Raw genomic sequence first — 22,302 nt, forward strand, 5'->3', positions numbered from 1 at the left:
CCATAATCAGACAGCTGCAAAACGGCAAAGCACACCTGGTAGAAGGTTCTTCTTTCTGTTCTGAGTTACTTCCCTTGCTCAGGCCTGCTCTGTACATGCATCAGTCAGCACTGGATAGGTTGTGCTGCAGCAACAAGTTAGCGCCCTAGTCTCAACAGTTAAAAAAAAATTAAGGTTTATTTCTCACTCACACTGCCCAGGAGAGGGTGTTTGGGATGAGAGGCAGTCACTCTGTTGACACTCTGTGGCTCAATCTGAATTGCCAGGCAGGAACTGGCAAACTAGAGGGGAGGAGAGCACTCCAGAGCTGTGGTATCAGCAATTGCATGCAACTTCTGTCTACCATCCATTGGTTATAACTCCTCAGAGGGTCTCAATGGGGGCTCAAATGTGTCATCCAACCAGGGCCTCAGAAGAAAGGAGAACCATCCGATGGAAGAAGACTGCTGTCAAGCTTGACTTCCTCTGATCTATGACTCACATCTCTCTGGTCACTATTTCCATTCAAGAAAACAGCTCCCTTTCTGGTGGCCTGCTGCTGTAAACTGGTTTTGGAAAGAACAGAACCGCTAATTGTGTAGAGATAAAGAGCAATTAAAGAGGACATGAGCAGTGGTTAATGAGCTAGCAAACATTTCCAAGCGAACACTGAAGAATCACTCTTAATCCCAAGTCACCAGCCAAGTCAGCCTACAGCACTTTAAAAATGTGCACAGCACCTCCTTTTCCACACAAACGAAGAGAAAGTCAGTTCGTATCAAAGGAAAAAGAGAAGGTCGAACAGGTTCTGAAATTTATTTTAAGACCAGGCCAGGACGGTGAGCAGACAAGGTTATAGCATGCAAAACCTTAATTAAAGTTTCCAAGGAAAGAGAGAGAATTGGTTATGTTATTTCACCGTGTAAAGAAGGTCATTCAAAATGTTGTATGGGGTGGGTGGGGGGGGATCTTTGCAATTAATTTAAAATAAGTCATCTTTTCCAAGATGCTTAGATTTATGATCCAAAGGTTGCTTTTAACTTAATTGTTTTCTTCTGTTCCCCAGGACTTTCCACAGGCACAGCGGCCCATTAGGAGAGCCTCCTTCTGCTATTCAGCAAGCACAGCAGCGAGGGTGCTTTAGAGCCTTTGTTATGAAATTAGCTAAATGTATCCCCACCTGCTTGTCAGTTGTTCTCAATGGCAAGAATTTAGGAAGAAGAACCAGAACAAAGGAGGGGGGGGGTGAGGGGTGAAAAAGACCACCATCTATTGACATAGGACAGGGTCAATGGAAGCTGTCCACAGCATTCTAGCAAAGTTGTCTCTAGAGGCTGAATTAAACGGGTTCACGGACACTGTTTCAAAGACCTGGGAGGACTGGAGAACTGTGGAAACTAACCCGAGAGCTGAGTTTCACTGGATAATTTTACACTTAAACTTGTTTTTCAGTGAAAGGAGCTGGGTATTTGATGTGGGAGATAAATGTCACTCCGTTACCCAGTAGCTCCTGATGCCTTGTCAATAGGGCCTGGGCTCTGCAGACCAAAGGGAACGAAGGACAGGGGTGTTGGGTGCCTAGACTGAAGAAGGACACCATGGCCCGTGATCATTTCAGACTCATGGAAAGGCATTGGCCCAATTCCCTTTGAGCAAGAGCCAGAGAATGGATAACTGTTTTAAGAACATGTTCTTCCTCCTAAAATTGGAACCCTACAGATCAGCACGGCCTCCGCACAAGGATAGCACACAAATTCGTAAGTGTTCCATATTTATTTTTCTTTTCTGACTGTGTAAACTGTCATGCAAACCACAATAAAGAAATGTAGGTCATACTCTCAAACGAACTAAAGAAAGCAACAGGCATATGCCGTGTCCCTGGGGTCTGGGTCCCTTCCGTCACTACTCTACTCTTGCCGTCCTGGGTATCCTCAAAGAGGCCGTAAACCCATGTGAGGCTGCTTTACGTTCCCTAGACAATGACGGCGCCAGGCCCTTGAAAAAGCAGGACATGCGGACATCATGGGCCTACATCCCCACAAAGTCACTGCAGCTGAAGTCGAGTAGCAACTGACAATTTTAGCTCAGGCCTTTTTTCGTTCCACATACCCATGGTTTGCTGATAAGCATTTAATAATCAGATCCTCAAGGAGAGGGGGCCCTGACTTGGTCTCCAGTATGGACCAAGACGGGGGTGGCTCAGTGGTGGAATCCCTTCCTTCCATGTGGGAGATTAGATTTGACCCCCAGCCAATGCACCTCAAGCACAGCCTCCCCACATCTGTCCAGTGGAAGCTTACATGATGCTGAACATGTTTTGCTGGAGCTTTCAGACTCAGGGAGACTAGAAAAGACAGGTCCAGGAATCTCTCCCAAAACTCCACAAAAGAAAACACTCGGGACCATTACGGACCGTAAGGGTCCAACGTGCAACCAAGGATGAGGTAGTGATTTGCTCTGCAGTGCTTGGGATTGCGATGACTGTCTGGCCAGCGACTCTGCTGTCGAAAAGCATCTCAGAATAGACCTTTATTGGTTGGTTTCAAGTTACCATTGGTATGTCAACAAACGTACACATTTCCTGAATGTTCAAAAGTTGTGGCTTATGGCCCCAGCATATTACTGCACAATGCACGCATATGCTAAACCACACTTGCTTCACACGCTTGCTTTAGGTGGCTGGTCTCCATAGGCCAAACGAGGCACTGCTAGAGAAGATTGCTATGATTCAGAATCAGGTCCATAGCAGAGAGCAGAGTAGATGAAAGGAGCCTTCCTGCGCAGAGGGTTAAGCTTGCCTCAAGGTAACTCAACAGCCATTCAGAAGGATGTCTGTTCCTTGAAAGAGTTATCATCTTGGAAACTCGCAGGAGCAGTTCCCTGCTCTCCTATAGGATCATTATGAGTCAGGATCAACTCAATGGCAATGGGTTTGGTTCTGGTCATGGAGCAAATGCCTCCAGCTCCTGTCAATGACAGTGTATGATTCCATGATGACTTATTCCAAAGAGACAGATCAGAGAACACTCTCCACATTAATATCAGGACAAGATGATACTCCTTCGCGATTTTAAGGCCATCAGAAGACCGAAATCCTTATCTGGATTCAGATGTGTCCCTATAACCTTCACCATCGTGTTCTTGTGTTATTTTAACAGCTTCCTGGCTTGTCTCTTACACTCCAATCCCTTTCTCATTCCAGCCCTTTCTGTAGCCACTAGAATAATTGTCCTCTAACAGCTGTGAGAATGAAGCCCTTCATCACCATTTTCATCATGTCACTTCCTCACTAGGCAAGCCTCTGAAGCTTCCTGGGGCTTGTCATATCAAATCCAAACCCCTCAGCTTGGCATTCAAACCTGTCCGCCCATAAGCAAGAGCAATAATCCTGGGCTATTGTGGCCTCTCATAGCACCAGCTAAAGTCTTTGAAATCCCTATAGACCCTCCACATTGCATCTCAATTTCCTCATTCACAGAAGACAGCAATAACTCTAATTCCCATCTTTCATCAGACTTGCTGGAACACAGAGTACCTGGCAAGCATGCTGCTTGCATACTAAGTCCCAGAGAAATCCCATGTGCCCTTTCATACATGCATGTCCCTGGCAGATAATAAACCCATCAAAACAGGTAACATACAATGGGATGAATATTTGTTTCTAACACTTTCAAGGTAAACTATGAAACAAATCTCCAGATACACTGGCATTTTCACAAAGCACTGAACTTCTAAGCCCACCTTTCCCATTTTTCCCGTTTATCCCACCATTCAGGAACCTCTCTCCTTGTCCCATGGAACAGCAGTGGAGAGTGCTCTGCATGTTGGGTCCACCCGGAGATCCTAAACATCAGGCACCAGGGTTTGGAGAAAATTTCTCAAAATTACAGGCATTGGGTTGGGTAATGGGCCTTGTGGAGGAAACAGGAAATTCACAAAGACAGGTTGTAGAAGACACTGTTGTTGCCACACACTATTGGTCCTGAGCTTGCATGTACCTGCGGCTGTGGGATAGTTCACAGCTCACAGACCACTTCTTACCTTAAGCAACTTCCATCTCTCTTTGACCCCCCTTGAAGATGCTCTCTCAAGATCACTTGAGCTTTCTATGTAACTAGTAATTGGAAGTGGAAGCACAGGTCTAAGTAGGGGAATGAATGTCGCCAGGAACAGCCCTGACCAGTGGGGGCATAGCAGTTTGTGGAGAAATGTCCAATTACCCATTCTCCTGACAAACCTTCCCATATTGTTCTTAGAAGGTCCCCAGCATTATTGAGCCTCATTTAGCCAAAGCAGTTGTTCCTTATTAACATACAATTTAGTAGCTTTCCTCCGTTCCCAACCCAACGTTCATTCCTTTGACATTTGAGCTTCCTGAGATCATCTCCCACGTGAAATATCCAAGCTCCCTTTTTGGCGCTGCTTTCGGAGAAACAGTGCTACAGCTAAGGAACCCTGCTGGCTTAAGTTGGTTTTTCATTAGTCTGCTAACCATAAGGTCAGTAGTTTGAAAACACCAGCCCTTCACGGGAAGGAGGGGCGGGTGGTAGTGGGGTTTTGGGGGGCGGAATGAGACTTTCTACTCTGGCAAAGATTTAGTCCCAGAAACTCACCAGGGCAGTTCTAACCTACGCTATAGAGTCACTAAGTGTTGGAATCAACCAGGGAGCAATAAAATGTTGGTGGCATCCATGAAAAAAGGAAGTATACACCCTGTCCTCTCTCTCTCTCTCTCTCCCATGGGAAGGCATGCTGGATCCCAAACAGTGGCCTGCTCCTGCAGCATTGTGTTTTTGTTCCAATGGAGGTCCCACCTATGTTGTCACTTCCCTTTTTGTAGGGTAGTTGCTCTCAACTGGGAGGGAGTTGGGCTCTGGCAGGACATCAACAGGATTTGGAGACATTCTTGATCCTCATATCTGTGCCAAGGGTTGTTACTGGTATCTAGTGGGTAGAGCCCTGGGCTACTGCTAAACATCCTAAAGTGCACAAGACAGCCACAAATCATTACACGGACCCAATTATCCATAGTGCAAAAGTTTAGGAAGCATGGGGGAATGGGGGTAGAATCAGATCATTTTGGTGCTAGTCAGCCCAGATTTGGGTGTTAGGGATTTATAGTAGCCATCTGGAGCACCATCTGCCAGCACCTGGAGGTCTGGGGGCCCACGGAAGTTGCAGCCGCCCTGAGAAAAGAGGAAACCATAAATTCTGTCATGAAGTTGAACTTGGGACAGCCCTTGCCCCTGCTGGGAGCAGACAGTCTCTGTTTCCACTTGCTTGTCTCCGTAACAGAGGGAGTGCCTGGGTTCATTTTCAGACAATCTTGTCCCACAGAAAGGATACATCATAGCCCCTTACAATCATTTCATTCTAAGGAATCTGTCTCCAACTCTTCGAACATTGTAAAAACAACTACCCAAACCCCACTTGAAAACATTTTTTTACCTGAGAAGAAACTATACGCAAGGAATATGTCACAGCCCCACACCTCAACGCAGCCAATAAACCCCAGGAGGGAGGAAGCCAGATTCTAAGGTTAGCTCTTGGCTGTTCCAAGACAGGTCGAACAGGTTCAAAGCTTCTAGGCTCACAGACCACTGTCCTTCAAGTTCCATTTCTCAAACATATCAAGGTGAGTGCCACCAGACACACAGAGCAGCAATCACAGTGGCGCAAGACCCACTAGTGGGCCACGCACAGGACAACAAACTCACATGCAACACTGGCCGGGAGAGGCTGAACAAAACGCAGCAACACTGGCTCATTCTTTAGGACACATCCAGTCCACACTGCACATCAAGAGCATTTATCAGGAATTCCACCAAATTATTCTGGGCAGGATTCCCTCCCCACCAAGTGAGTATTTATCTACCTGCATAGCCATGTGGTCACCCTCGTTAAAAAAAAAGCCCAGTCCCCCAGGGGGCTTCCGGCCAAAGTCAGGAATGGCTAGCCAATTCTAACCCAATCATGGTCTCACGTTAAAACCTCGTGTGCTCTGGAGCAGCTTAGCACATCACTCATGGTTTCTTTTTCGGGAAAATAGAGAAGCAGAGAAGTGTAGCAGCCAGCTGACTGACAGAAACCCACAAACCTGGCAGCCAGCCCCAGCCAAGAAAACAAAAGGGTCTTTGGTTCACCTGTCAAGTTCCTCGAGCCTCTTCCTGTGGAGCTTATCTGATTCCTTCAGCCAGGTGTGATGGAGCAGAGAGTGCTGACATCATCACCAAGGGTGAGCAGCGGGCTGCCTCCCAAAGCAGCCAGGGAGAGCTGGCATCAGAGCCTGTGCTCTGCACAGGCTGCAGCAGTCTGGGAGACATCACATTTCTCTCTTTCCAAACTGGCAGCTTGGAAGAGGAAGGAGTTAGGAGAGGTCAACGCTAGGACCCTGAACTTGAGGGAAATCTCCGCACCTCACTCTTGTCCTTCCACCAGGTTCTTCCAGGGAATGAAGGAATCTTTCAACTCTATGGAGAAACACTCACTAGATTTGACTTAATCACACAAACCTTTCTTATTCACTGTATTCTTTTACACAAGTAATGCGCACATTATACTTTCCCCCCTAAAATGCATCGCCCCCACCCCCACCCCATGTTAGTTTGGTACATGTGCTCGGTTAAACGTGTGAGTGTGCGTTATTGGCTTGAGCATGTTATATGTCAAGAAACACGGCAGTTACTGGGCTACCCACCTTGACGAGCAAATAGACGTTCCAGATTTTCACACAGCAGTAGTTCTCCAAGTGTAGTCCCCAGGGCAGATATCACCTAAGAATTTTTTAGGAATGCAAACTATCAGGCATTACCCCTACTTGGCCTAAATCACAAACTCTGATGGCTGGGTGGGGGTGGGGGCAGCAATTTTGATTCCCGTGCATATTAAAGTTTCCAAACCACCACCACCACCCAGTAGAAACCATTCCCAGTCCCAAATTTCCCAGCTGATTTCAGCCACAAAACAGAGTCCACTCTTGGCCAATTCATTCTTTCCACCAGGTCTTCCTTAATGGCCTCACGCGATGCCTCCTTGGGGATTTGATATTGTCTTGGCCCTGCCAACCCTCTCCCCCAAATATTATTTACTGAGTTCCAGTTCTTCAAAATTTGCAATTTAAACGTATCCTTTGAGTGTGAATGTTATATTAGCATAGACTTCTCATAGAATGCAAATGGAGCTAGTAGGATGCATTTCAAAAATGCTGAAAAACCCTCACACCTGCCAACCCATTCCTGAATTTATTTTACCTTAATATAAGCAAACCCGTTGGAACCCAATCAGCATTTAAAAAAAAACAAACAAAATAGTGACTTGTTTGAAAAGCATTATATAGGGAGGGAGCGTCAAGGAACAAGAATGTACCTGAACATACATATGGGTACTTTGAAATATGTATCTATGGAGACAAACACCATAGGCCACATTATTTACGGTTGTGTCAATTGTGGATTTGCTGACTCCCTACCATTTATTTGTGACTCCAAAATCAATACTCTGAGCACTGTCAGGGTAACTGTGGGAGGAGCTGAGAGCAGTGTGGTGTCTGAGTTGTACCACCAGAACGTTCCTAGCTGAGCCCGAACACGCCAATGCTCTGCCTTCCTGGGTCAATTCTCATTCTGTAAACAAGTGTCCTTCTGGTGGTGGGTTTAATGCCAGGTTTTGCATGTTGTGTATGTGCCTTTCACGGGTGACTTTCTGTTCTGAAGAGCCTCAGGCTCTGTGCTGGAGTGCTGTCTGGTGTGTCTAAGCACAGGAAGGCTGTGATGTGCGTTACTCGGGAACCATGGACATCACATGGGTGCTGTTCAGGCACGAGAGAGGGTTGTTGTTGCTGGGTGCCATCAAGTCAATTGCAACTCATAGCAATGTGATGTACCACAGAATGAAACATTGCCTGGCCCTAGGCCAGCCCACAATCGCTCCTATGTCGGAACCCATTGCTGCAGCCACTGACTGTGTCAATTCATCTCCATGCGGGTCGTCCTGTTCTCGCTGCTTTCTCATTCCACTAAGCATGCTGTCCTTCCCCAGGGACTGGTTTCTCCAAGCAGGCCCACAGCACCGAGACACAGTCTCGCCATACTCACTGTGAGGAGCATTCTGGCTGTCCAGATTGGTTTGTTATTTGGACAGTCCAGTGTCCTTTCAATAGTTTACTCCAGCACCACAATTAAAATGTATCATTTATTCTCCTGTCTTTCTTATTCATTTCCCAACATTCACATGTATGGGAGGCGATCAAAAATACCCTGGTGTAGGGCAGGTACACCTTGGGCTTTAAAGTGATAGCCTTGCTCTCCAAAACTTTAAAGAGGCCTGTACAGCCTCGTTTCCCAATGCACTATCCCATTGGATTTCTTGACCGCTGCTTCCATGAGCATTACTTGTAGAGCCAAGCTAGAGGCATCCTCGACCACTTGAGTCCTTTCTGTTTCTCAGGATGTTATCTAGTGGTCCAGTTGTGAGTTTTGTTTTGTTTTAGTCAGTTGTAATCCATACTGAAGTATGCAATCCTTGATTTTCTTCGGCATGTAATGAGTCCTCCTCACAGCTTGTTAGTAATTCTTCCTTCAGTGCTGATGCTAAGTTCTTCATGTAGTCTAGCTTCTCAGCATCTAGCTTACTGTATATACTTGTGTAAAAACGGAGTTTTTCAGCACATTTAAATGCAGATTTTGTGGTTAAATGAGGTGCCTCGACTGATATTCGGGTCGGCTTATACTCGAGTATATACTGTAAATAAATGTGATGAAAGAAGATACCCTGACACACACCTTTCCTGATTTTTAAACCGTGCAGCTTTGTCTTGTTCTGTTTGAACCACTGTCTTGATCCATGTGCAGGTTCATCCAGAGGACAATGGAGTGCACTTGATTCCCACTCTTCTCAGTGTTATTCCTAGTTCGTTATGATCCAGAGTCAAATGCCTTTGCTTCATCAATACCACACAGGCAAGCTTTGTTCTTCTATCCTCTGCTTTCGGTTAAGATGCATCTCATGTCACCAGTAAAATCCCTTGTTCATTTCCTCTCCTGAATCTGGCTTGAATTTCTGGCAGCTCCCTGTTGCTTCTTCTCATTTTGAGTCATACCCCATCAGCAGACGGTGGTCCTGAAAGCTTCACTCCATGCACAGCATTAAGGCCGACTACTTTGAGCCAACAGCACTTCCTGCATCGGATGCTGAGCCAGCTCCCTCAGCCTTCTGACCTGAGGTCTCCTCTGCTGGCACAGTATCTGACATTGTCCCTCCGCTCTTCATGAGCTTGTCAATGTCAGACATCGGTCCACTTCGGGCCATAGGGTCTTCCGTGGCTGATTCCTCAGAGCCACACAGCATATCCTCTCAGTCTGCAAGACTTGCTGAAATCTGTTCACCATGGGTGACTCTGATATTTGAAATACTGGTGACCCAGCTTCCAGCATCACATCAACACATAAGCCATCACACTATGACAAACGGACAGGCACGTGGTGGTAGAACGGTTAGTAATTAGTTCAATGTTAATAACCCAACAATATATACACCCATGTTAAATAAGATGTCTTTAACAAACACCCATAAAATAACATCATTGATCAGTTAGCCAACATATTTCGCCTCAGGCTCGCAGCCAATTCACTCTATTTTCCTCGAGTAATGGGCTAGCCTCGTCCCTTTGGTATTCACTGTGGCATTGGTAGACGATCGTGACTGTGAACACGTGCCTTGGTGGTGCTATGAGTTAGCATTAGGCTGCTAACGGCAACGTGCACTGTTCTAACCCACCGCCCTGCAGGGGAGAAAGATGAGGTTTGTCTGCTCCCCCATAAATACGTACAGACTTGGAAACACTAAATAACAGCTCTACTCCTATCTCTATGAGTAGAAAGAGACTGGGCAACAATTGGGTTTGGTATTTTGGTTTCTAACTACTGCAAGTAATGAGAATTTACTGTATCTCACGCAGCAATAGCCGGGTGATGTTCTCCTTTAGGATGTTGTCACTTCTCATTTCTAAACTGCTGCTCACAGGTTTCTTCAAAATCATATCTCCGCAGGCAGTCATGAAAACAGTAACAATTGCAGTACTTTTCACAATAGTCCAAATATGAAAGCAACCAAAATGTCCATCCACAAAAGTCAGGAAAAGCAAAATGCGGTATTACCTACGATGGAATACCATCTAGCCAGCCGGAGTAGGGAAATTCCGAAGCTGCCACAAAACAGATAACTTTGAGAGCCTTCTGAGCAAAACAAGTCGGCTGCACAGGGATACCCACTGTATGATTTTACTTACTTAAAATGACCAAATCTAGAGAAACCTAGCATGGGCTCAGTAACAGTTCCCAGGAACAGGAAGAAGGGGAAAGAGAGTTTTTATGCGGAGATCAGCCTTGAGTTCATTGTCATGGTGGCTGGATATTCTGGAAAATGAGAGCAATCATGGTGGCAAACCTGAACCATGTAGTCAATATCAATGGGTTTTAAACATGAAAAGTTGTGTTGGCAGATTTTGGTGTGCATGTCCACATGGTCCTCTATTTTCAAGCCATCTCAAACTCTTTCCAATAACCCATGGGCTTTCAGCCTTTGTTTTGCTTGGCTTTTGCTTTGTTCCCTCATTGACAAGTACTGATTCCACCTGCTCGGGTGAAAATATACAACCACCCCCCTAATCCAGAAACTCAAATAAATTCTTCATCTAGCTCTGCACTCAACTAGCAAGAAGGAAATACAATTTCAGTGCTCAATGTTAGTAACAATGGGATAAGAGAAGCACTTTCAAACACTCTGTTAACTTGTGTAGGTTGGAGCAGCTTTTCAGAAAAGTGACTGTGCAGGATAACCAATGACCCAATAAATCTCCTGCAATGACACTATCCTGAAGAAATACTAGTAGTGTAGTGCACATATTTTAAGACATGCACTCAATTCATTACCATCGTCTTCTGTTCTTTGGTACCAACTCCTTTCTTGTACTGCCTGTGCAGTGCCTTGTCACCATTCAGGAGCCCTTGCCCCATTTATTAACCAGAGTGTTAACGATGTGATTGCTGAAGTCTCTATTTTTGTTGAACTGAGGTCACGATGTCGCTATGTCCCTCTCTCACATGCAGTGCATAGCTGGGATGGCTCTTTTCTTTCCTGTGTTACAGTCATCTTCTAGACAGAGTTCTTTTTGTCTTTTGTTTTTTGGCCCCAGCCCCAAGATGTACAGTTGCTAGATGACTTTATCTTTTCATGGTGATTATAAGAAACTGGTCTGGAATTTCTATTAGATGTTCAAAATATGTGGATAAGTTTCCCCTAAGCTTTCTACCATTGAGGTATGTTCCTGTTGTCTTTGAACTACGGATAAAGTTTGGGCATTCCAAATCCCAGCCAATCCAGTGTTGTCATTGTATTGGTTTTCTTTCAGTGGACCAGGCAAAATTGAATAGAGAACCTGCAGAGGAAGGGAGAAGGAAATCTAGCCGAAGAACTGAACAGTCTCAATATAAGGCTTGGAATATCTAATGCCTTCTGATTTTAACAGGTGTCATAAGCCTGGCATCATGCAACTTATACATGTGTTGAGATTCTGCTTTTACTTTATGGCATCCCTCTGGATTCCCTCTTTTCTCGGACAGTATCATTCTCAGTTTTTCATGTCTCATGTAGCTGCTTAGGGCTCAGTTGCAAACCAGAAGGTTGGTGTTTTGAACCCACCTACTACCTCAAATTCATCTAGTGGCCCCACAGGAAGAAGACTTAGAAATCTGCTTCCACAAGGATGTCTGCCTAGAAAATGTTGGGAGATATTGCTCCTCTGTTACATGGGGTCACCATAATTCACACATCAACTTGATGGCACACAATAACAATAGTCAAAAAAAGAAATTAGTTCTGGTGACACAACGGGTAAGGACTCAGATGCTAATAAAAAATGCCTGTCAAATTGATCGCTTAATGATTAACGTAGGCAGCCCTATTGGGCTGACAGAGAGAGTCTTTGTGAGTGAGAGTCACTAAGAGGTATACAAGGACAATAAACCTAAGAGGAAAAAGCTTGGTAACTTATGCAATTAAGTGTCCGGTGACTAACAGAAAGATAGGCGATTTGATTCTGGCCCCCAGGTGCTTTGGACAAAAAGGTCTATGATGTACTTATGAAGGGTCATGAAGAACAGTTCTACACTGATATTTGTGAAACTGAATTAAACTCGACTTGATGGCAACTGGTTGGTTACTGAGGTGTTTTCTGTCTTGTTTTCGTTTAGTTTATATAACCAATTGTTCCAATACTATGTTATAAGTCCATTTCTTTTCTAGGCGGGAAGCTTCTTAAATTCAGGAATCATGACGTAGTCTTTTTGATAAAACCAATGGGTACCACAGAAGTTGCCTTTTAATTGCCATCTATAAAATTAGAAAGCAAAGCTGAGAATTTTGTCTTAAATTGTCAACCAAATGTAAACATAAGCAGATTAAGTCTTGAGGAAACAAACAAACATGAAACATGAGCTTCAAATACATCCAACCTTGACCATGCAAAGTATTCAGTCAACAAACCTGAACCGTTCATCATTTTACTGACAATAAGAAAAAAATAATCACAATCTACTGGCATGTTAAATCCTCTGTCAATCACACAGAAAATAATTAGTGAGTCTATTTAGAAATATCAACATATACTAAATTAAAAGTTTGAAATTATGAGGGAGTTTCAAAAAGTTCTTGGGGAAATTCCATGGTCTCTAATTTCCTATGAACTTTTTGAAGCTCCCTCATTTTGATGTTGCTCAAGGCATGCCAGTTTTGCTGCCCATTCGTAAGTACATTCTATGATTCCAATCTTTCAACAAACCTCCCAGGTATTAATTCAAGTTTTCCTTGAAAGTTTTCTATCAGCTTCATCAATTTAGAAATCCATTGATGTAGTGTCTTGTGGGCTGAGACTTATCAATTGTAAGGATGGCACAGGATTGGACAGTGTATCCTTATAGGGTCACGCCTATGAGTCGGCGCCTACTCAACAGCACCTAACAAGCATATCTTTTACCTGCTGACTCTGAAAACCTCAAAACCTTGAAGAACGAAACCATTGATACATGAGCCCAACTGGCAATTGTTATCCTTTGACTGGCCTTGGGTTGTCTGAGATGTAGTGTAATCTCCCCTTCCATACACAAAAATTAAAGGTGATGGTTGGCAGTTACCAGAATCTCAAACAGGGGCTAAATCAAAGCCTTCTTTCTGGTTTGTTTGTTGGGTTGGTTGGTTTCCTATTTACCCAAGAGCCAGATATGTATGTCTCACTATCCCAACTGTGCCCCAAGTCTTCCTTTTCCCCATGCTTTTATGTACTACAAATCTATCTATAGTATACAGTCAGCTCTGTGTTCTAAAAACAGAAAATCACTAGTTTCTCTCTTTAAAAGAGCTAATTTCAATATGTAGCTTTCTATCCATATTCCATGTCATTTTCCTCCTTACATATTCCTCTGTCGCCCTATTGCATATCTCTCAGTTCCTCATCCAGCCAAATTCTTCTGTACTACATTAGCCCTTGTATTTGCATTTAATCACCTCATAAACTCTTTCCTCAACCTTGAAAGGGTTAATTCCTAGAATTTCGCATCTCACTTTAAAGGCCACCTCCTCTGAGAAACCTGCCATGTCTCTTTCTTCTATCTTTTCCACCTGGGATATTGTTTTGTTTTGTTTTAAAGATCATTTTATTGGGGCTCTTACAGCTCCTATAATGCTCCACACATCAATTGTATCAAGCATATTTATACATATGTTTCCATCATCATTTTCAAAACATGTACTTTCTATCGGAGCCCTTGGTATCAGCTCCTGTTTTATCCCTCTCATGCCCCCCTCCCACCCTCACCGGACATTGATAATTTTGTCTGCTCGATGTCTTGCACAAGAGAGCATCCAAAAGTTTACGTAAACATCTTTCTATTCCATTTATTCATGAATTTTTGAAGCACTCTTTATAATGATTTACAATTAGTGGCTGATCAACAAATGTTGTCTGAATAAATTTTAAAAATATATCAGGAGAATTTCCTTCAATGAGAGGACCTACTGTGATTGGGATGATACTTCTATTTGCTTGTAATTTGTTACTTTATAAATTAACAGTTACTCATGTTTTATAGCCAAACACATGAAGCCGAGGAGTTGGCTTTGCCCCTTAACAGGGAAAAAGACCAGGATGCATTCTGGCAGAGAAAGTGCTTACAAGGTCAAGATTCAACAGAGGGAGAGAAGAGAAACAGTTATCAGAAGGAGTTGATTGAGCTGCTATAGAGTAGAAGATGCACACTCCTCTGCCACTACTACAAAATCTTCAGGAAAGCTTCCTTCCCCCATGAAGGCAGTTGTGCAGAAGATCCCTTAGGGGATACCAAGCTGTACTGAGTCTTGTATCTCAATTGTTGTTGTTGTCCGTGTTAGTCACCAAACGGTCTAAGCTCATGGTGACCTAATGCAAAAGGGGACTAAACACTACACCAGGATTGGTTGCAGACTGGAACACTGGCGGCGCAAGGAATTTTTCCTAGTCTGTCTCAGTGTAGAAGCTCCCCTGAACCCCTTTCAGAATCATCGTAAAATGCATGCCTCCCCTGAGAGGTCATAGAAGCTTTAGAAGTGCATTGGCCAGGCCCTGAACTAGGTTTCTACCTGGAAGACAAAAATTCACCCACTGGACCACTTCCCACACAATTACATTAGCATCAATTAAGCCAAATAGTGCTCATAGAACTTAGGGGATGCTCAAATTGACAAAGAAACCTGAGAAGGACATCCTCATGGCCACATAAAATGAAAGGGTTATATTGGGCAGATGGGTATGTAAAAGTCACAGAACATAGAGGGACATCTGATTTATTTGATATGAATATAAATACAATAAAGAAACCAACTATAGACAAAAGGAAAAGGAGAGACACAAACTAGAAAATATACCACAATATGTTAGTAGCCACAAATAAACCACAATATGTTAGTAGCCACAATGCATTAGAAAACAACCAACACACACCCTACATTTCTCTTTGGAGAACAATTTGATGATGTCTAGTAAAGTTGAAGATATTCAGATCCAACAACTTAGCAATTCCATTCTCGTCAAATCCTCCAGAGAACTGTTACACATGGCAACGTGGATAAGAATGTTTCTGCAGCGATGCTTGTAACAGTAAAGAATTGGAGACAACCTAGGAGAATGACATTATGAAAAATTCATACTAATGATATCATGCTTGTAAAAAATTTAAAACATGTATATTCAAACTAGTTCACATTTTAAAGATGCATTTAAATATAAAAATATGCATAAAAAATTAAATCATATTTATGATAAGACTTAACCTCTGAAAAGGAGAGAAAAGGAAAAGGATAACATCTGGCAAAAAGTCATGATTTTAATAAGACTAAAAACACTGCCCCCAGGGCTCCCTTGTATTGGCAGTAATCCACTACATGCACAAAGTCACTAATGATCCTCTTTTTTTTACACTTAGAAAAATAATATAAAGGGTTAAAACCAGAAATGAGATGAAATTGGACCTGAGATGAGCACTGTACACTCCCATCTATGTGGCAAAAAATAAATGATTCTGCAACTGTCATGTGTATTTCCATAACCACTTAAACAGCACCTCTCAATTCTGAGAGGTGCGTCCTTGCATTAGATCATAATTTTGTATGAATTCAAAAATTTCTTAGCCACAGCTGTGGGGAGTGTCAGCAGCCATTGTGACCTTACCACTTTGGGAGAGAAGAATGGAAATCAAGGTCTCCTGCCATTTGGCTAGGGGCTGTTAAGGATCTTGTCTGCTGGATATATTTCTGAGTTAGTCTGACAGGGTTGGGGATAAAGTGGCATCTCTAAAAGCAAATGACATTACATTGTCGTAAACAGGTAAAAGCTCTGGCTGGGGCACAAAATGCACCATGCCCAATGAATCACCCCAAGCTGGTCTCTTTGCCCAAAATAATCCAGGGCCTTTTGTGCTGGAGGAGACCATGAATCTTTCCTACTCCCTAAGCAGCAGGAGCATCTCTGTGCTGTTTTCTGTAAGAAAACTTCCTAAAGTAAAGGGGAGAGACAAAGTGCAGCGAGAACATAGGCTCTGGGAACTAAAAAAAACCAAAACTGATCATACACTTGTCACGTTCTCCCTAAAGATTATTTAATTTCCTAGGAAAAATACACTTTAGTTTGATGAACTATTTATCACTGATTAACCATCTTTGAAGGTATGTATTAAATTAAATGTAGACTTTGTCTGATAGAAATACAAATGATACATGAGCAGTGGAAACAACGGTTCCAAAGGGAACAGCCCAATTGTCTTGCAAGGACTTAACAAATGTTTCTAGTTTGGCAATCTTTAGCGTGTAGTCTTTCTTTTAGAGCCTCTATATACTTCTCAAATTCTCTTTGAACCAACTTTAACATGCTGCTGATCCTCTCACGATGAGTTAAATAAATCTTTAACATGATAGTCATTTTTAATTTTTTAAAGGTTTTTTTTATTCAAGGTGATAGAAAGTTGGAAAAGTTGCTAAATTGCTCACAGTTGCTCATTGTGCTGACAGCTTGTTTAATATCACTGTTCCCCCAGAAACTTACATAGAGGGAGATAAAGGCTGTCTTTGAAGGGGGAGACTTTCATTCCCATTTAACAGAGGCAAACACTGATACAGAAGAGGCATGTAAATTTGTCCTCCTTAAAAGTATCAAGAATTTTCATTCAAGGTGATGCCTCGCTGAGCCTTTCCTCTAAGTTATACAACCTTTAGTTTCCATGAATAGAATTAAAATATGAAATTAAAGAGTTGCCACATAAATCTCTTCCCTCTTAAGCAATCCCTTAGTGCTAACACACTAAGTTGCTCCAGGCATTTTGCTGAAGCCATTTACTGCTGTTGGACAAGACTTCCATTGCCTCGGGCTGATTTTCCTCCCGCTGTGAGGTGATCTGCATGCTAATCAAGAACCCAGAGATATTTTATGGGCTCTGACCTACAGCTCTTTTTTTAATAGCTGGATGAAATAATCTCCATTTGGGGTTCTAACTAGGACATGCACAGAATGATGCAATTATTATTGCACTATCTGAATTGTCAGATAACAAGAGGAAATAAATGCACATATGCAAAATGAAACATGCACTGCGAAGATCAAAATGCTCTAAAACTAACATGGTCCCTAGTCTGTGAGGCCCAAACCCAAAAATAATAATACTAAAACACCCACATCGTGTTTTTTTTCACTTATTTTTCCTTGAAAACATGAAGATTGATTGTGATACATAGAAAGAGGCAAGATAAGTAAGACCCCAGATAGGAAAGGCATTAAGAACTCTGAGGTCAAAGAGACAAGTAGATTGTAAAATACCCCACTTGTTGTGCCTTCTGGGTGTCCTACACTGTGTTAGATCACTCTAGCTCGAGGAATATAGGGTATTCTTTAAAGAGACAAGGAATCCTTTGGGTGTAGTGTGTGGCATGTTGGGCTGGTAACCCAAAAGTTAGAGGTCAAAAACCAGCAAACAATTCAGGGGAGGCTATCTGCTCCCACAAAGATTTACAGCCTCAGAAACTCTATATGGAGCCACTATGAGTTGGAATCAGCTCGATGACAATGGATTTGGTTTTATGGTTTAGCCATGTTTTGTAGATTCCAATATCTGGTGATAGTGTTCAACGACCGATATCTCTGAATCAGGTCACCAGGTCTTTCTTCATGGGTGCTTCTAGGTAGATTTAAACCTTACAACATTCTATTAGCAACCAAGCATGTCAATGGTGTGCACCATCCTGATGCAAAGCACATCCCTTGCCAAGCACAGTGTACGTCAACTTAAGCTTCTGTCATCTGGGGTCATTATGAGGGGGAATCAATTCCATGGTTTGGTACACTTAATTTCACCTGTCATTAACCTAGGAAACAGCTATATCTATCCATCTTTTACAGATGAGATGATGGACAGGACGCCCAAGCCCTTACCAACCAAATCCATTGTCACTGAGTTTGATTCAGATTCATTGTGACCTCATAGGGGTTCTGAAGCTATAAATATTTACTGGAGCTGATAGCCTCATTTTTATCATGCAGAGCAGCAGGTGGATTTGACCCAGTGACTCCACAGTTAACAGCCCAACACTGACCTAAAAGCACCACCTGGGCTCCTTAAAACTTTAAATTAGGAATTACTAAATGTACTCCGTAAATAAGGGGGATTCAGAAAGTTTGTGAAAAAAATTTAGTCAAAGTCTCTGACTCCTACTAAAGGACCCTCCTTGCATGTGTCTCAGAAGAAGGTGGGGGAAGATACTGATAGGATTCACCTGAGAGTAATTGCAACCAGGATTCCCCAGTATGCCACCCTGCTGTGTATACAATGAGCCCTCTGAGAAGCTGGAGTAGGGCTCACATTAGCAATAAGAGCCAGGAGTGGAACACGACCTCTGGATCTGAGATCCCTGCACAGTGAACCCCCATATCTAGAAGATAGCTATGACATCAGAGCACCAGGAACCAAAGCATGAAACAGAGTGGTGGACTTCCCAGCCCACGAAACATGTAAACGTGAATGTTCTGGGGCAGGAGGCTAGCCTGTGGAGTAGGGTGCCTCTGGGCACTTAATTGGGGAAGCTGAGCCTGCTGACTCACAGAAATAGAACCAAGTGCCTTTAGGCCGAGGCTTACTGGAGTAGGGTGTTTTGGGGCACTTAATTCAGGTGACTGGTTTTGCTGACCCACAGAGCTCGAGCTGAGTGTCTTTGGGTTGAGGTTTCGAGCAGAGTGGCATATCCCAGTGGGCATTGATTAGCAGACCAGAGATAGCTTTTTAAAGATATCCTGAAAAACAACGGTATCTTGAGCATTTCTCACATGCATTACAACCTGTCAACTTCCTTAATAAACCCTTTAATCATGAATAGTAACTGTGAGTTCTGTGTAACCATTGAAGTAGGTACTAGAGCCTACAGAACAAGCGGACAAGGAAAATGACTATGGATTTTTCCTTTGGGCAAATGGTGTGCTAAACTCAGGGCGCAGAATAGAAAAGGAGATAGAGGGGAAGGTAAGCCTGGATTATAGATGCATGTTTACTGCCATCTCCTAAAGATAGTCCTTTCTATTTAAAAATAGAGGGATAGAACTTCAGTTATACACTTCTTTGTCATTTTTATTTTGTTTTAATTATTTGGGTACAATAATTTAAAAGAACATTTGGGAGTTTTTTATTATATTATCTTTTGGGGCTTGATAATAATCCTATGAGAAGGCAAGGGCAGGAATTCATTTTCATTTTGCGGGTGAGGGGACTAAGGTGCAGAATGTAGCCATGTGCCTACGCTGTTCCCAGTTGCCCTGGATGATAGGCTGCCTGTCAATTGGATTTATACAAACCAGACATTTAAAGGTCATCTTTTTGATGGCTCTCTTTCCCGAATGGCCTAATTCAATGCCACAGCCATCCTACATCACGGTGTTTACTCAAGTGCATCTCTTCCACCCTGTCCTGAGACTCCTCTCCTCAGGAGCCAGTCATCACTCCTTTCATTGCCTGGGTTCCTCCAACAACTTATTTAACCTGCCTCCTCACACGCTGTGGCAGCACATAATCTCCTGCCAACTTGTGAAAAGGTGGGATCTGGCCTGTCAATCAGGATTAAGACTCACACTAATATCCAATTCCCTTCCAAACTGCAACGCAAGCAAATCAAACTCAGCCATGAAATTGACCAAAAGGTAGTTCTTTCTATTTAAAAATAGAGGGATACAACCTCTAGTCCCCTAGGACAGAGTCGAACCACCCAGAGGGCTCCCAAGCTGTGGACCTCTGAGGAAGGAAGCAGTCTGCTACGCATTTCTCCTCCAAAATGGCGGGTGGGCTCCAACTTCCAACTCTTGGTTTTGCAGATCAGTGCTTCAGGGATCCTAAACCACAACCAGCTATTTCAAAAAAAATACGAATTTGGTACATAGGAAACCACTTCAACATCTACCCATAATTTTTAGGAATAAATATAAAATCCTTTGTAAAACATGCCAAATCTTACAAAATCCAACCCTCCTGCACTCCTTTATTATATCTTGTCTTTTATCACACCTCATCTCCAGTCATACCTCCCTCCATACACCATATCCTCCAGTCACACCTCCACCCACACACCATATCCTCTAGTCACACCTCCATCCACACATATCTTTCAGTCACACCTCGATCCACACACCATATCCTCCAGTCACACCTCCATCCACACACCATATCCTCCTGTCATACTTCCATCCACACACCATATCCTCCAGTCATACCTCCATCCACACACCATATCTCCAGGCACTCCTCCAGACATACACCATAACCTCTGGTCACACCTCGATCCACACACCATATCCTCTAGTCACACCTCGATCCACACACCATATCCTCCAGTCACACCTCCAGACACACACCATATCCTCCAGTCACACCTCCAGACACACACCATATCCTCCAGTCACACCTCCAGACACACACCATATCCTCCAGTCACACCCCCAGACATATGCTCCAGACACCCCAAATCCTTCTTGCTGGTCCAAAGTGACATCTCACTCTACTGTCTCCTCTCCCCGAAAGCTTTGCCTCTTCTCATCGCATGTGGGTCAGGTGACTTTCTGTCTGCAGTTGGGGTTTTTGTAACGCTATTTTCCTGCCATGCTGTCCTTTGGGGATGGTCAGTCTCATCTCCAGACTGCCATTACTTCCTTTCTCAACCTGAGCTGAGTTTTGTGCCTGTTAATGATCATGGGAATCATCCAGATGGTAATACTTCTCTATCTCGGGGATGAACTTTAGTGGCACTGTGGGTTAGGGATTGGAGTGTGCATCTCTACTTGGTCGATCAAATCCATCAGCCATTCCAAGAGAGCAAAGTGAGGGTCTCTGCTCCCAGAGAGGTTTGCAGTCTCAGAAACCCTATTTGAGTTTGGAATGGACTTGATGACAGCAGGCTCTACTAAGAGAACTTTGCTGAGTCAAACAAGACAGACAGCACGCTCCTTTTTCAATGGGGATTTCTATAAACCTGGAAATAAAAAAATGCTTGGGGCAAAATAATGAAGAGCCTACTAGACAATAAGAATAGCAAGATAAAAAGTCATCCCTTATTTTGAAAGTGCCTCTGTATGTAGTCATTCATCTCCAATATAACATGCAATTCTTTATGTTCCTTCTACAACCCTTTGCCAGCTGACAGACCCAAATGTAGTGATCCAGTAAGTGCTTAATAAACCTTGATTGACAGATCACTCTATTTTGCGAGTTAAAGACAGAGACACTACCAGAGCAGAGCAAAAGCGAACACCAGTCCAGAAACATATCCCCTCCTTCCTTCTAAAGAGGAAGAGAAAAAATATTCTGTCAGAAACTGGAAAGAACTGTCAAAATACATACTATCAAGTACATAAATTGTAAAACACAAGTCACAGTTTGAGTTGGTTTGTGACAGTGTAAATGTACACATTTTTCACCCAGTTGGAAAATAAAGATCTCCCACCTTGTTGAATTGGCATGTGGTCCTCCCAATGTTTTCCTCATGCTCCACAGTGCAATTTAGGACTTTGGGGACGGAAACAAAGCTCTTGTGGTGGGTGTGGGGGAAAAAAAAGAAGGGCGAGTGCAGGAAGAAAAACGCAGGATAGACACTATGGCTGACAAGGATAGCCGGCAAAGGGAGTCAAACCTTTTCTGATTTCCCATGGGAAATTCAGTAGCTCACATACATAGGCATTCTTAGTGCCCAGCGCTCTCTCTTCCTTCTTTTGCTTAGGCACAAACTCTCTGGCCTCATGGAAATCCCATTCCAGTGATTACTTTACAAAACACATGTGGAGGAGCCCCGGTGCCAGGGTTGGGTAAGTGTTGGGCTTTTTAACTGCCAGGCAGGTGATTCAATCTTACCAGCTGTGCCACAGAGGAAGGCGGAAACGGTCTGCCTCCATAAAGATGTTCAACCTTGGAAACGCGCTCTCTCTAGGAGCCCTTTGAGTCGACTCAGTAACAGTGGAATTGGTTTTGTTTGTCTCCACATAATAGAAATAGCTTTGGAATCATCTGCTTCCAAATAACATGAATAGTCAATAATTATTAGCTGTTTGTAATTAATATCTACATTGTTGGATTCATGTGAGGATACAAGAATAGAAGAAAATGTAAATGTGTTTAGCACGGTGCCAAGAAAATAAAAAGCAAAACTAAATCCATGGCCATCAAGTTTATCCAAACTTACAGCAACCCGGTAGTGCGAAGCAGAACTGGTCTTTGGGGCCTC

At 43.2% G+C, this 22,302-nt stretch overlaps 1 pseudogene; it reads left to right on the plus strand.

The window, feature by feature from the left end:
* The first annotated feature begins 1,661 nt into the window (after positions 1-1,661).
* On the plus strand, positions 1,662-1,755 carry LOC142447535 (U6 spliceosomal RNA; annotated as a pseudogene).
* The last annotated feature ends 20,547 nt before the right edge of the window (positions 1,756-22,302 follow it).

Source organism: Tenrec ecaudatus, chromosome 4 (genome assembly GCF_050624435.1).
Source record: "Tenrec ecaudatus isolate mTenEca1 chromosome 4, mTenEca1.hap1, whole genome shotgun sequence".
Taxonomy (NCBI): domain Eukaryota; kingdom Metazoa; phylum Chordata; class Mammalia; order Afrosoricida; family Tenrecidae; genus Tenrec; species Tenrec ecaudatus.